The 14,787-nt window shown below is 41.6% G+C and overlaps 1 protein-coding gene across 1 annotated transcript in view; it reads left to right on the forward strand.

Annotated features, from left to right (window-relative positions):
- The first annotated feature begins 671 nt into the window (after positions 1-671).
- Positions 672-14,787, forward strand: part of LYN (LYN proto-oncogene, Src family tyrosine kinase) — a 57,751-nt gene continuing 43,635 nt past the window's right edge. Inside the window, exons 1-2 of the mRNA XM_014952657.1 lie at positions 672-857; positions 1,972-2,159. The gene's annotated coding sequence lies outside the window, so the exon portion shown is untranslated. The remainder of the gene's footprint in view (positions 858-1,971; positions 2,160-14,787) is intronic.

Here is a 14,787-nt window from a genome sequence, read left to right on the forward strand (position 1 = left end):
GGCTGAGAGAGTTGGGGTTGTTCAGCCTGGAGAAGAGAAGGCTCCAGGGAGACCTTATAGCAGCCTTCCAATATCTGAAGGGAGCCTAAAGGAGAGATGAGGAGGGACTCTTTGCCAGGAAGTGCAGTGACAGGACAAGGGGTAATGGTTTTAAACTGAAAGAGGGGAGATTCAGATTAGATACTAGAAAGAAATTCTTTCCTGTGAGGGTGGTGAGACACTGGAACAGGTTGCCCAGAGAAGCTGTGGCTGCCCCATCCCTGGAGGGGTTCAAGGCCAGGCTGGATGGGGCTTTGAGCAACCTGGTCTGGTGGGAGGTGTCTCTGCCCATGGCAGGGGGTTGGAACTCAATGATCTCTAAGGTCTCTTCCAATTCTAACCATTCTGTGAGTCTAACTGATCTCCAGGGCTGGTGTCAGCACCACTGAGGAACTGAAAGCCTGGGGTAAACACACAGGAAGGGGATGGGCAGGAGAAAGAGGAAATCCTCTGTTGGATGTTCTGGGTTCAACTTGTTCAAAATACATTGCAAGAGTCATTTGAATGTGCTGTTACGGCACAGCAGAGCATGCAAATGGGAGTCAAACTACATTTTTGTAACTACAGACCTCCTGTTGCAAAAGATGTGCTAAACTCTGTGAAAGCTAGAGAGAAGCACTGCAGCCCACGAGGGGTGAAGGAAAACTTGCCTTTTAAGCAACTCTCCTGCTGTATTGCTGGCATGGCACTTTGTCTTCCTTTTTATGTCTTGTGAGGTCTTTGCTCTGTCACTGATTTCCAGCTGCGCTTGCCCCGGCTGCAGGAGGGATTGCAGCAGCTCTGCAGGCACCAGCGGAGAAGCATCGGGCCATATTGAGGTGAACCTTAAGCCAGTTTCTCTTGGGATACCGATACGGATGGCCTGAGTGATGGTTTCTGCTAGGCAAGTGGTGGAGATCAGGATTGCCACTTGGCCTGACTGGGAGTGCTTGCCTCCTCTGAAAAGCTTCCACTAAATTTCCTTGTAGGCAGTTCCCATCCTTCTGCCATGACACTTACCAGTGTGTCTGAAAAAGTCTTAGAGCCATACTGCTTCAACTGTCTTCATTAGTAATTATGTGTTGTGTTTGGGGCTTTTTCTCCCCATTTTCCTGGAAAAAAGTAATTTTTCAGTCTTTATACTGTTGTAGCATTACTCTCTTCCTACTTCTGTTTTTTCTTTTCCCATGTTTCTCTTTTTTTCCCCAACATCATTCTGTCATTTCTGTCTCTAGCTTTGTCTTCAGGACTGTCAGTGGTATAAGCTGTTTGGTTCATCTCTTGATTTAGATCTCTGTGCAGCAACCTTTCTTCTTTCCTTTCCAGAAAAAAGAAGTCCAAGCACCTTTTATAATCTTTCATAATCTAATTATCATTTGTAATCTACTTGTGCTAGCTTATTAGGGAACATGCACCCAGAAATGCATACCCCCAGCCTCTTGAATAGGTATGAAGTCCCAACCTGACAGTACCAACGTGGTCTTCACAGTGTTTTAAGAAGCCTGTGCCTCCTTAAAGGATGGCTTTGTACTTCTACAGATGGCCAGCAAGACCCTTCTATCCAGAGCATGTATTATGTGTAGGTGTGATCCAACTTTAGAGCCCACTACCACTGTTTACCTTGTCTGATTTAAAATGGTGACCTCAACCTCACTTGAAATGGGTTAGTTTCTACCCTGAAAATGGTCAGCGTGGAGCGTTTGCTACCCCTATGTCTGCTGCTCTGTGATGTTGCTGTGACATTTTCTGGTCAAGTTTTATTTCTGTTGTACGCAGGAGGTTTATCTGTGCTGTGCAGTAGCACATATAGAGGGTTTTTGAGCTAGCATTGACCCTCCTGGTAAATCCTCCTGTTTTGGTGAAGCGGAGTGAGGACTTGTCTGCATGTGTGGAGAGGAAACCAAGGCTTGGTATTGTGTGGGTGTAGTGCTAAGGCAACAGCTCTTGTTCCAGGGTTTCTGTGCTGTGCTCCTTGGTGTCGACATGCCCCGAATGCTCTGTCCGCACAGAAAGTGAAACTCAAGAAATTTAGCTTTGGGAAGGTGCTGCAAGCTTTGAAGAACCAACTTCAGCAGAGCCAGCACCAGCAGAAAGGAGATTTGGCTGGTGGAGTGAACAAGCGGGGAAAAAAGGTGCTTCAGGTAAGATCTTTCTGCTCTCGATGGAGCATTTGAGCAAGTCTGGGGGCATTGGGTACAAGTTTCAGAAAATGCAAAATTCAGCATTTGAATAGCTTATTTGAATCAGAGACAGGAACAGTATTGTCTTCTGTAATGTATTTGACTATGAACAATGGCAGTCTTCTCCTGCTAGGTTTAGGTGGTTGAAAAGTCCTTGATCCTGACTCCTGCAATAAAAGCAAGGTGCTTGGTATGGTATGACACAGGACGGAAGTAACAGAATACAGTTTCAGTGATGGGACTATATTTTGTTTGTTACACATTCTGTATCTTGTCATGCTGATATGGAGATTATGTGCTTTTCTAGGGGCTGTAATTGTCTTTACCGCATTAGTTATCATCCTTTGCATTCTTACTTGGTTGTTTTTCCTCCGTTTAGCTCTGTGCTTCTACAGCTCTCTGTTTATCTCTCAGCTTCAACCCCAGTTCTGGCTTCTTAAGGATTTCAACCTCCTCTCCTACACTTTTTCTCATATGGTTTGTGTTGTCCGCAGAGCTCCCTGTGTGTGCCCAACAATCGAGCAGTCTCACTCGTATAAAAAGTGTCTTTTTTGCACAATGCTTAGTTTTATGGGATTCAAATGTAAGTTCATTGTGGACTCACTACAGTTCTCCTTAAACCAACATCATGAACACTGATTTGCGTTCCTATTTCCGTGAATCTGTGATTTATTCTTTGTTCTTGCTTGGAAAATTAGCTGCATGGTCCATGAGTGCTAAAATCACGTATAAACAGTGGGGCTTGTGCACAGTCTAAGATGTTTTTATTTAGGTACAGTGTAATCACGTGGCCTGCCTGTGAGCTGTGAATTTGATATTTTAAGTTACAAAGGTTCTAAGCTTTAATGAGCAGCCAGTATGGTCATAATAATAGTACTGTGAAATTCTTGCAGTCTGCGGTATGAAGGTGAAAATAATTCTTGTTGTAGAGCTCCAGTTTACCGTGAGTCTAAATCTGCCCAAATTACCACGCGTGCTGGCCAGTTCGTTAAGGTCTGTGTCCTGCACTTTTTTTATAAAGTCCTGGCCCGAGTCTCTCAAAGTCTGTAGAGCTCCAGCAAGTTGTGAGTGCTCTCTTAACAGGCTCAGAGCCTGGTTTGGTGGAACTGGCTGTGGTTGTAACTGCTATGTCTTCATCCGCTACCAATTGCGAGGCTCTTGACCACTAAGCAGGGCTAGAAACAACAGAAAATAGTAGATGATGTGCAATCCAGTAATGATACATTGTGAGTACAGCCGTGTTGGTTGTTTATAGAGGGAGAAAACAAGAAATGTCAAGGCAAAGTCAAAGTAGTAGCAGAATTCAAAGTATTAATTGGTTTCTGAAAATGAAATAAATTAACATAATCGGCAAATGCAACATGCTGCTTCAAGTCAGTCCTCCACTCAGAACTTCTGTCTGGTGTAGAATAACTTCTCTCAAGTTTAAAAGAACTTTAATCAAGGTAATATTGTTGCATAACTGCTGTCCCGATGATGTGGGGACTCTGTGATTGTTCTTGCCCTCGAGAAAGATCACCTGCAAAGACATACGTGGTCTCCAGTTCTTCCTTTCAATGTCTGAAGCAGGAACAATCAAGTGAACCGTCACACCAGCGATTCGAAACCCTTCCTCAAAAGAGAGCTTCCAGATCCCCGCTTTCACTCCTCTCTGAAAATGGAAAGAACGTAAAATATTTTTAATTTTTGTTAACTTTAGAGAAACTTCACATTCACGCTCATGTGCGCAACAAATGTGAAAAGCAAGCTTAGAAACTTGGACATGAATTCTTACTCCATGTTCATTCAGTGATGTATTTCCTTTTACTGTCAGCCCAGCTTGAGAAAGTAGATTCATGGGACTTGAGTTAAAGTGTGTTTTTGTGTTTATGTGCCAGGCTTTCGGACCAGAATCAGAGGCAATTCGCAGTCTTTCAGGGTATGTTTGGTGGGCTTATGCAGACCGTACTCCTAGCTATGCCAAAAACCCTTAGGACTTAATCTAAAAACCTCCAAAAATTGCTCATGTATGGCTCTTTTAGTTCTATTTATTATGTTTGCAGCAAACTGTTGGTTCAGGCAATATCCTTTGGTGTCCCCGCGTGTATCCCAAATTGCAACAGCTGCTTAGAACAGTTTATTAAGCTGGGTGAGAAATTGACTGGGACGTGCCTGTTCAAAAGAATATAATTAACACAGATTTTAAAATTAAGTAAAATAAATGAGTTATAAATAGACCTCTGTGAAGCACCAGAACCTGGAGTGCAATCTTACACCCTCGAGGTTAAGGTAGGTTCTACTTCCACCAGTGAGAACAAGACAAGGTGGTTCCTCACAGGAATAGTTACACAGTTTAATGCTGAATGTTCTTCTAGTATCCCTGTAAAGATTAAATAGCACGAAACTTCTTTTTTTTTTTTTTTTGCTACTGTAATTTACTGGCACCCGATTTGACAGTGTCTGATATTTTTTTTATTTTTTTTTTTTGCTTTTCGAGAACTCTTGCAACTTCCTCTTGCGATTTAAGAACACTTGTCCAAGGTTTGCAAACTTCCAGGAGGAAGTGGACACTGAGTAAGAGTGTTTGCCCACATCAGCATGAACGCTTTAACCCTAAATTTTCATCTGAGCGTAGAGTTCATTCTTAAATCCGTATTACATACCCTAGTACCATGGCCTGTGTTTCAAGAGGGTTCCTCTGTGTGTATCTAATGCTGTACAGCTGATGAAACACAGAACAGTCTGCTGGAGAAGTAACTTTTTTTTTGAAACTGAACTACATGCTGGCGTTTGAAGAGGGTGAAAGAAAAATGTTTTTCTCTTGTGAGTTTTTTTTGTAAAATTCAGTGCTTTAGACAGGTGCCCAAGGCACGATATGATGCTATTATAGTAAGAATCCTATGTTTAAGTTGAAAGTTAGGTCATGGGTATGTGTCAGCATTTAAATGTGGATGTGAGAGCTGATGAAGAAACCCTCTGATTAATTGAGCAGGACAGTAAATTCAGCGTGGTGCTAAGTAATATGAGTTACAAAATAACCAGGCTAGTACTGAGTTAGGATCCATGGAGACGGAAGTCATTCTGCACTAAATTAGTCTTAACTGTCTTAACTCATGTCAAAAGTGGGTTGTAGAGTGCATGAAACCAAGTAAGGTTTATAACAATTGATCTACTCCATTGGGAAATTCCACCTGAATTTGAGAGAGCAAAAGCACCGCTCCCTCTTTCCCCCGTTTATTCAACACACTGAAAACAGAAGATAAACGCAAAGGAGAAGTGGTATACTTTCTATCAGGGCTTGTTGGCTGTGAATTTGCTGTCCTCCATCATGTTTTCATTGCTGTGTTGTGATAATTTCCTAATCTCTGAGTTCTGTTTACAGTGTAGCAATGGGCTTGAATTACAGGCACATCTCAAAGCCAGAGATCGCATCTGTAAAAGACTCTTTATTGTCAACAACATATTTAACTAGTTGAAGGCCATGCTCATAAATAATCATCTGCTCCTTTTAGCGATAGTAGCTGTTAATGATTCCTCCTAAAAAATGTCCTGTCAATACATTTGTCTGGGTGTGTGAAGGATGAGCGTTAGGCTGCCTTTCTTGAATCAGATGGAAGGTTTGGAGTATCAGCTGCTACTTGCAAATATACCTTCCTATGTGTCTTCTGGAGGGGGTGGACAGTGTGACAGATTTCAGTTGAAGAGCTACCTGGGGTGCAGCCTGACAATGGTATTAAGGAGAAATCTTAATTTTCCCCAAGCTCAAGCCAGCTGCTGTCTCGTCCCATGTTGTCTTCTGAGGCTCAATGAAACCAGGAGAAGCAAACTCTGATTTCTCTTTTATGTAGCACATAGTAAATGTAGACATTAAGTACTGCAAAGTGGCTCATGCCAGGCCACTGGTTACTCAGTGTAATTTCTTTGTGGGGCTCTGCCTTTGGTTTCAAGTACATGGATGGTTAGGTTGAAATCAACACCTGAGTAAAACCACCATGTGTGTGAAGTAGGGATTTTGGACTCCTCTACTGAGGTAGAAACCCTTGTTCCCACGCCTCTCAACTGCACCTTGTTTTGGGAGGCTGACTCTGTGTGTGTGAAGAAGGGGAGAGAGGGGAGCTGGGTAAGTTACTGTTGGGAGTGAAGAAGGATAGGTGCCAGATCTGTGTCCTCCAAAGGAACTATGTGCAGCTTGTCCTTCTGCCCTTCTGTCGCGTCACTTGTTATGAGGATGATGTCATTTGGGTTACTCCTGGACCTTGCTCCAAGACCTTGCTATTTTTTATGGGTAGTTTCTCACTTTCCTGTGCCACAGTCATTGGTTTAGTCATTAAAAAGGGAGGGGAGAAGGATCTTTGTACTACTGGTAGGCATGGATGTCTGTAAAGCTCAGGGCAAACATCAGACTACTGAAACTTTAGCACACTGCCATTATTGGCCAAAGTCATCAATTTAAAGCTGGAAAAATTGTACGTGAGTCATAAATACACTCAGCTTGGAATGTAGATGTAGTCCTTGGGGTTTCCTAGCTGGAGTGGGACACTTCCTAATCCTTAAGAAAAATTACTGTCCTCTTCAATGTAGTGGTTTGGCCAAATTTTCATCTGGAAATGGGGATTTGGTTATATGGTTCTTTGTCATTAATGACGTTTTTTATTAGTAAAAAAATTGACATTTTTAATTATAGTCTAGGTAACACTTTTAAGTCTGTAAAGCATTTTGGGAACCTTCCCTTTAAGTTGGTTAACATGTCGGTAGAGTTTTTGTCTGCTCCATTTCATACATTTCATATCATCCTTCTGAAGAATTTGATAGAGGTTTGTTCTGTTATGACAAATGAAGATGTTATTTGACCTTTTTCCCCTATCCTCAAAAGATACAGCACAGTGGAAAAAAGTTGAGGAAATGGAAGATGCGGTTGCCTGAGGGCTGGCAAAGTGCATTAATTCATTGTTGATATTGATTCAAAATTCTGGAGGATGCAGTTGAGGCAAACGATTGTAATAAAATGAAGCGAGTGTTATAAGGTCAGAAAACAGATGTTAGCTTAATGTAAGACTCGGTTTAAAGTCAGTGCCAAAAACACTGACTACATGAATCTGGAACATTTTCATAATATATAAAGCCTATTATGCAATGTTAACAAAATTACAATCTTGTGTGGATTAACTTTATTCTGTTTTGCTATTTTTCTTCAATTGAATAAACAAGGAAAAGGATCAGTAGTTTGTATAAATTATAATCTGCTTCATGTCAATGTAATGTTTTGTTTCAGAATTTTATTTCCATCCTTTTATAAGCATTATAGGGTTATTGTACTACCATGATGACATTAGTTATTTTCAGTGTTTCTTCTTGAGTGTTTTATTGTAAATTTTTTTTTACCACTGCCAAAGTTCCTGCATGGAACCAAGCTTTTAAGAAATCTATGTAAAAACTGTGGTGGATTTCTAGAAAAATATAAGATGCTTCTTGTTCAAGGGCCCCCACCCCAACTAGAGCTACCTTTCATGTCATCAGCCATGATGATATTTATTACGCTATCATTTATGAGTTCTGACAAAGATCATATATCATTTAGCAGAGCATAGAATAAACTTATCCTCCCCCAAGAGACTTAAAGGATAGAGAGACAGAGGTTGGCCTGTGGATTAGTTTCATTTGAATATACAAAACTGTTCACCTCAACTGATACAGTTAGTTTTGCCAAAGCACTACCACTTCAAAGGCCTGGACTAATAAGTAAAAAGAAAACAAAAGAAGGGAGGGGGTATAGGAGAAAAGGGTTTTCCCCTGTGTGCAATGAAATGCATCAATACAACATTAATACAGCTAAAGCAGGTATTTTATCTCGCCAGATGTTTTCCTGATCTTATGTCAGCAGTTGGGGGATCTTTGCTGTAGGATGTAACACATGGACCACTTCCACCATAGTCAGATGGCAGCATGCCTTTTTTTCCCCGGCTCTAACTCAGATTTTGATTTAAAAATTCTTTAAATGAGGGAGTGGAGTTGAATTATGAGTGTTGCATAGGTCTACCCCTGATTTCAGCCTGCAGGCCGATGTGAGAAAGGAAAGCAGGATGCCAAGGGGTGGAAGAATAAGTGTCAAGAATGTCAATGAGAACAGCAGTCAGCGAGGTGATGAGTTCAGGAAGGGTTTCTGCCAACCCAGATTGGTTTGGTTGGACTGAGATATTTGTGTGCTAACGTCGGGAATCTGGGCTCTGAAGAGGAGGAACAGAAATACTGGTGTGGGGCTTAGAACCGAATGCTGCAGAGGAAATAGAAATGTGATGGACTTATCACGGTGTGGAGTGTTGGAACAGGAATACGTAGGAACTGTAGTAGGAGCAGGAATAAGTGTTGGAGAGCATGAAGGTGACAGTGTGATACCTTCTGTAACTGATACCGGGAGACCCTAAAAAATAATCCAAGGTAGCATGGACAAAATAGAATTTGTCTTGGTCGCAATTGCTGAGGAAGGAACTGCGAAAGAAGCTGAGCGGGGTAGTGGTGCCTCTCTGCTGCACTTCCCCAAACTCTTGGCAATGCCACTCTCTGTTGCCTCATGCTACATTGAGACTTTTTTTTAACACTTTCGTTTGCAATGAAAAAGTAGGAGTCCCCTCGTGTTATTAGGAGGTTTTAGAAACACACAGGCGGCTGAAAGCACTGTACAGAAAGAGGGATCTGGCCAAATAGCGGGGAGAAATTTAATATCGGGGTGTCAGGTCATGCTGCTGGAGATACGAGAGGAAAATCTGCCGCGACAACTGTTTGTCATTATGAAAAATGAAACAAACTTGAGCGCCTTAACTGATCACAAGAGTGTCATAAAGGCTAGTGTGATTGATGAAAATGTGAAAATAATAAATCAATTGCTGGGATTTATTGGGCAATGTATTTTTGTAGACGGAAGAAATAGAAATATTATTTCTTGCAAGGCATTGCTGGAAGTCATCTTGGAACACCCAACCCATTCTAGCCTCCTCCCTTTGGAGGGATGAGTTCAACTGAAACAGATGTGGAGAAGGGCTCCTAGGATAACCAGTGGAAATGGAAAAGACTGGGAGGGCTTGGTCTTTAAAGGCTAGAGAAGAGGCTGAAAGAGATGTGAATTCTTCCTAATAGCCTGAGAGGACGAAGGGCTAAATGCCATTATTGTCCCCAGAACGTGTTTAAAACGTGGGAATTATGAGACAGCTTCTAAGCCAAGTGGAGTGAGATTCTGAAACCTTCCAGCAATAATATTTTTCTCTTCCCCCCCACCCCACCCATTACACCTCTCTACAGATGGAGCGAGGTAAACTCGATCCTGAGCTTGTACGATGGGATTGTGATAAACTAGATAGCCCTGTTATCTTGCTGGGATAGGACTGCACCCTTGGAAACTTTGAAGGTTTGACTTAAATGAGACTAAGTTTGAGGAGATCTCCCAGTACTGTACTTCTTGCGTGCGTTTCCACTACACTAATATTTGGGGGTTGATGGTTACAGTGGGGATTAACTTGTTTCTCTCCTTTGCCTGTTTATATAGATAGGTGTGGCAAAATATTGTTTCAGCTTTGTCTCACTTTTTCCCCCCGAAAAAGACTGAAGCTGCTAAAGAATTAGCCAATTTTTTTCCTTTTTCAAAAATGCTGTCAGATGGATTACAACTTCCCACATAACAGGAACAACAGGAGTGAGTCTCTCCTAGTTAGACACTGAGTAGAGTTAGGCTTTACGTGCTCCTTGTTACATACACATGGGGGTTTGTGCCCGTGTGTGCCTGTATATTTATAAATTCAGCTTGGGAGGCATAGAAATTAAACTAAATTAAAAAAGAGATTAAAATACATGAAGCGAGGAGTGACTGAGACCTAGAGAACCATTTCAGCAGAAAGGGAAGAACAAACGGCTGAAGTTCCCCTGGTTGGTCTCCAGCACAACAAGAAGATGTAGGAAGTGAAACAAGCCCAAGATGAAAGCTGACCCAGGATTTCTGTGTTTGCAAGAGTCCAGTTTGATGAAAGTTACCAGGCAGTCAGGACTTACAGTAAAATTTAAATGTCTATATATATGCAATCTTATATAATATTATTAAATATATAAATACATATTTTATATATGTGGTGAATTGCAAGTATGAGAACAAGGCTGAACAAAATAACAGCTGGTCATTTGTGAGACAAGCAAGGAGTAGGGATCCACTTCTGTTTATTTCATGTTACTCCCAACCACAGATATTTGGTTTTGCAGTACTGATGGGGCCTTACTGAACCCTGTCACCTCAAATGAAACTCCTCCTCTGGGTTCCTTGAGGGTTGCTTTGCTGTTCTGCACCACATGGTGATGGATCAGAAATAAACCCAGGTGTCCCAGGCCCCTCAGAGATGGTCCTCCTCATAGTCCCGATAACAGAGGTACAGAAAGTCATTGGAACACTCGAGTACTGCAGATGATATGGAAGCAAGTAAACATAGAGAGTAAGTCAGCAATAAAGATTAAGATAAATCAATTCCTTAAATTTAATATTTTTCCTGGATTTTTTTCATGGAATGGGAAACCTGAGCAGTTGATTGACGTGATGTAGAAAGTTGGGTGAAAGTATTGAGAAAGCAAGTGTTTGTGTCCTTGAGCAGAGTGGGCTTACGATTCTTCCTCCCCAGCAGTTTTAGTTCTAAGTTAATCACCTGAGTTTGTTTGGGTTTTTGAGACACTTCTGCCTTGACCTTGAGGGTAACAGGAGTCTCACATTCTCGATTATTCAGGAGATCTGATAAAGGCATCACCTTGTTACATCTGGCTTTATAACTTGTGAAGTAACAACAAACCAGCTGGCAATGAAGGCCAGAATGAAATGTCTAAAACAGAGGAGGGAAAAGATATTCTTTTCAATTTTTGAAGGAGGTGTTAAGAGATAAAATTATTTACCCCTCTGCTCTCTAAGCTGCTTTAAAGCTCCATGTTTAAAACCACTTGTTTTCTTTTATATCTAGTGTAAAGAGTTGCTTCCTGTTGTTTGGTTCAGAAGCTTAAATATAGAACAATGTTCAAGACTCAGAATAATTCGGGGGTCTTAATTTTTTAATTGTTTTTTCCTTTATACTTCTTATGCACATTCTCTGTCTTATTCGTACTGCTGAGGAACAACTTTTATAGAGATATATATAAATGCATAAGAAATGTTGTGGCTTAAATGAAGAGGTTACTGCCTGTAAACATTGTAATTGAATACAATTTTGTTTTATTTATGTACCTGTTAAAATACATATGTATATATCTGTTAAAAGCCTAAGCCACCAACAGAATTGGTGTTTATAAACATGATTGCTGACCTTTTGAACAACAGATATTTATTTGATAAAATAGAGTTGCTTGTGTACTCGTTCCTGTAGTTCCAATTCTTTTTAAAGTTACTTTATTATTGGAAAAGCCAAAGTATAATCTAAGTTTTTGGGGTTTTTTTTTAAGTTTGAATTTTCTGTGAAGAATAAAATGAAGCCACTCTAAAGTGTTGAAAAATCTGTGAGGATGTGAGAATCATTTTCATGAGGACCTGACTTCAATTAAGAAAATCCCAGACATGTCAGGTTGATTTTTAGAAAATGGCTATTAATTATTGCGCACCGTAAATATCCTCTGCAACAGAATCCCAGGGAGGAGAATAGTTGTGACTGTGAGCAAAAAGCAAAATGAGATTGGTTTGATGTAGGAGATAAGCGCTTGGGAGGAAACGAAACCTCAAATGCTGCTGATGGTGGATGGACAGGCGATGGTCACACGAACCTTGGCTGCTCGCAGTGGGAAGTGTTGGGGCTTCAGACGCACCACTCAGCTGGTCAGACAGCAAAAGGCAGAAAAAGCAACAGTATTTTGGGGCTAGACAGCAGCTTTTAACTCTGGAAAAACCTTGCACTATCCTTCCGTAATCTGTGTTGAACCTAAGACCCAAGTGCTGCTGTAGCAAGATGAAATAGGGGATTCAGAGGGAAAATTCAAGGCAAATGCCCCTGTAGGCATCAAAATTGGTGTCTGTGGAACGACCTGCTTCAGAGGTTCTGTGGGATGGTTCTTCTGGATCCTCCTGTGCCTTTTCAAAGGGTGCCTGAGCTCAGGTTCTTATCACCGCGCTGCAGATGTTAACTCAAGTACCTGTCCTTGCCTTTTAGCCATGAAACACTATGTGCTCTTTGTTAAAAGAGATGCTGATACTTTCTTAGAGATCTGATTATAAAAGTTAGCAGCTATGTTATATAGAGTTTCTTTTAATGAAACGTTTGTCTTTCACTTCTAGAGGTGTGGACAGGGCAATAAATGAAAAGCATGGATGAAAAGTAGTATCTCCTGTATTGCCGAGCTGTTGGGATGGGAAACCTCTGAGTAAGGACTGAGAGCACTTCCGCTGATGTCTAAATTATTTTTATCTCTGACAAACAATAACATACTTTCATTTGTAATGGTGCTGCACACTCTGGATTGCTCTTTACTTACCATATTCTTTTTCTTTCTATACCTGCACAAAATGCTTCCTCGGTGCTCATTGTGACATGGCAACAGAGAGCTATGCAAATAGAGATTTTACACCAAGTGAAATATTTTATTTATGCCTGAATGAACTTCCCCTCTTCAGATTTTCCTTATGACTACTCTATGAACTAAGAAGGATGTACAGTGCGTACACATTTTGTATTTCAGAGTTTCTTTTTTGTATGGGTAATTTGCTAGGATGGAATGTTTGTGAAGTTAACTTGGGTAACGGTATAGCATTTTGTATTTTGAAATCCATTAGGACATGTGTTGATTGAAACTCTCCCGTCAGTACTTGGTGTTTATACCAGCCCTACGAATCTTTACTTTGATACCACTCTCAAAACCCTGGGACAGACCCAGATCAGGTTGCAGTAAAAATGTATAATACTGTGCTGGCAACCAATAAATCTGGTGTTGCAGATGAACTGAGCAGTCACTGAGCAGAAGCTTTTGAAACCACGACAGTTACATTTGCTTTGGGCATAGGACTGATCTGATGGAATTTTAAAGGTGCTGCCTGGAACCCAGAGCACCCAGCTTTACAGAGACCTAGCATGTATAGAAATATAAGATCTTGTGGCCTTTGAAGAGTTCAGAAATCTTTCATTTCACAGTCTCAAAAAGAATGTGTGTTCATTGATCCAGTTGCTACTGCTTAAAAACTATTTTTCAACTTTATTTGTCTCCATTGTCTGCGTATACTCGTTTAGAAATAACATAAGGTCAAAAAATTATTAAATTATATATCATAACTGTAGCTATATTGGTATATATTAGGTGCTAAACATTCATTTGACAGTAGTGCATATTTTTCAGATGTTTCTTTTGCAATATTTGAGAAGCTTGTTTTATGAAGAAGCTAAAAGTCTCAGGATGTGTCTACATCAGCATTTTGGTTAATCAGAATCCCACTCCTGAAGCAGTTGCCCCCACTTGCTTGGCTGTGGTTCATGTTGTGGAGCAGACTGGGAGTGCGAGACCGGGACTGCTTCAGGAAGATGTAGTGCAAGGATTACCTTTACAGAAACCCTTACTAAGGTCTTGCTCGTACTGACAGTTCAGTCCTTGGGGCTATACTGGAGTAAATGGGGCAATAAACCCCCTTGAAGCAGCAAGGGGCTTCAGCATCAATTGTTGGGGCTATTCGCTAATGTATATATAGATAAATCCTGTGAGGATCCTGGGCTTTCATCTCCATGAGGAAAAAAACAAAACCCTGTGCTTCACGATGAGGTTCAAGATCTTCTCTTTGGTGCTACCACATGAGTTATAGAATCATAGAATTGTCTAGGTTGGAAGAGACCTTTAAGATCATCTAGTTCAACTATCCAACCTAACTCTGATAAAAAACCATCACTAACCCATGGTACTAAGCTCTATGTCAACCCATCTTTTAAATACCTCCAGGGATGGTGCCTCAACTGCTTCCCCAGGCAGCCCATTCCAAGGCTTAATAACCCTTTCAGTATAAACATTTTTCCCAATATCCAATCTGAACTTTCCCTGGTGCAACTTGAGGCCATTTCCTCTTGTCCTTTCGCCTGTGACTTGGGAGAAGAGACCGACCCCCACTTCTACACCCTCCTTTCAGGGAGTTGTAGAGAGTGAGAAGGTCTCCCCTCATCCTCCTCTTCTCCAGGCTGAACAACCCCAGCTCCCTCAGCCTCTCCTCATAAGACTTACTCTCCAGACCCCTCACCAGCTTCATTGCCCTTCTCTGGACCTGCTCCAGCACCTCAATGTCTTTTTTGTGGTGAGGGGCCCAAAACGACACAGCACTCGAGGTGGGGTCTCACCAGTGCCGAGTACAGGGGGACAATCACCTCTCGGGCCCTACTCACCACACTGTTCCTGATACAGGCCAGGATGCTGTTGGCCTTCTTGGCCACCTGGGCACACTGCCAGCTCATGTTCAGCCGACAGGTGACCAACACCCCCAGGTCCTTTTCCACCAGGCAGCTCCTCAGCCATTCTTCCCCAAGCCTGTAGCGCTGTAGGGGGTTGTTGTGACCCAAGTGCAGGACCCAACACTTGGCCTTGTTGAACCTCACTGCATTGGCCTTTGTCCATCTATCCTCTGTCCAGATCCCTCTGC

Source organism: Calidris pugnax, unplaced genomic scaffold (genome assembly GCF_001431845.1).
Source record: "Calidris pugnax isolate Ruff unplaced genomic scaffold, ASM143184v1 scaffold182, whole genome shotgun sequence".
NCBI classification, from domain to species: domain Eukaryota; kingdom Metazoa; phylum Chordata; class Aves; order Charadriiformes; family Scolopacidae; genus Calidris; species Calidris pugnax.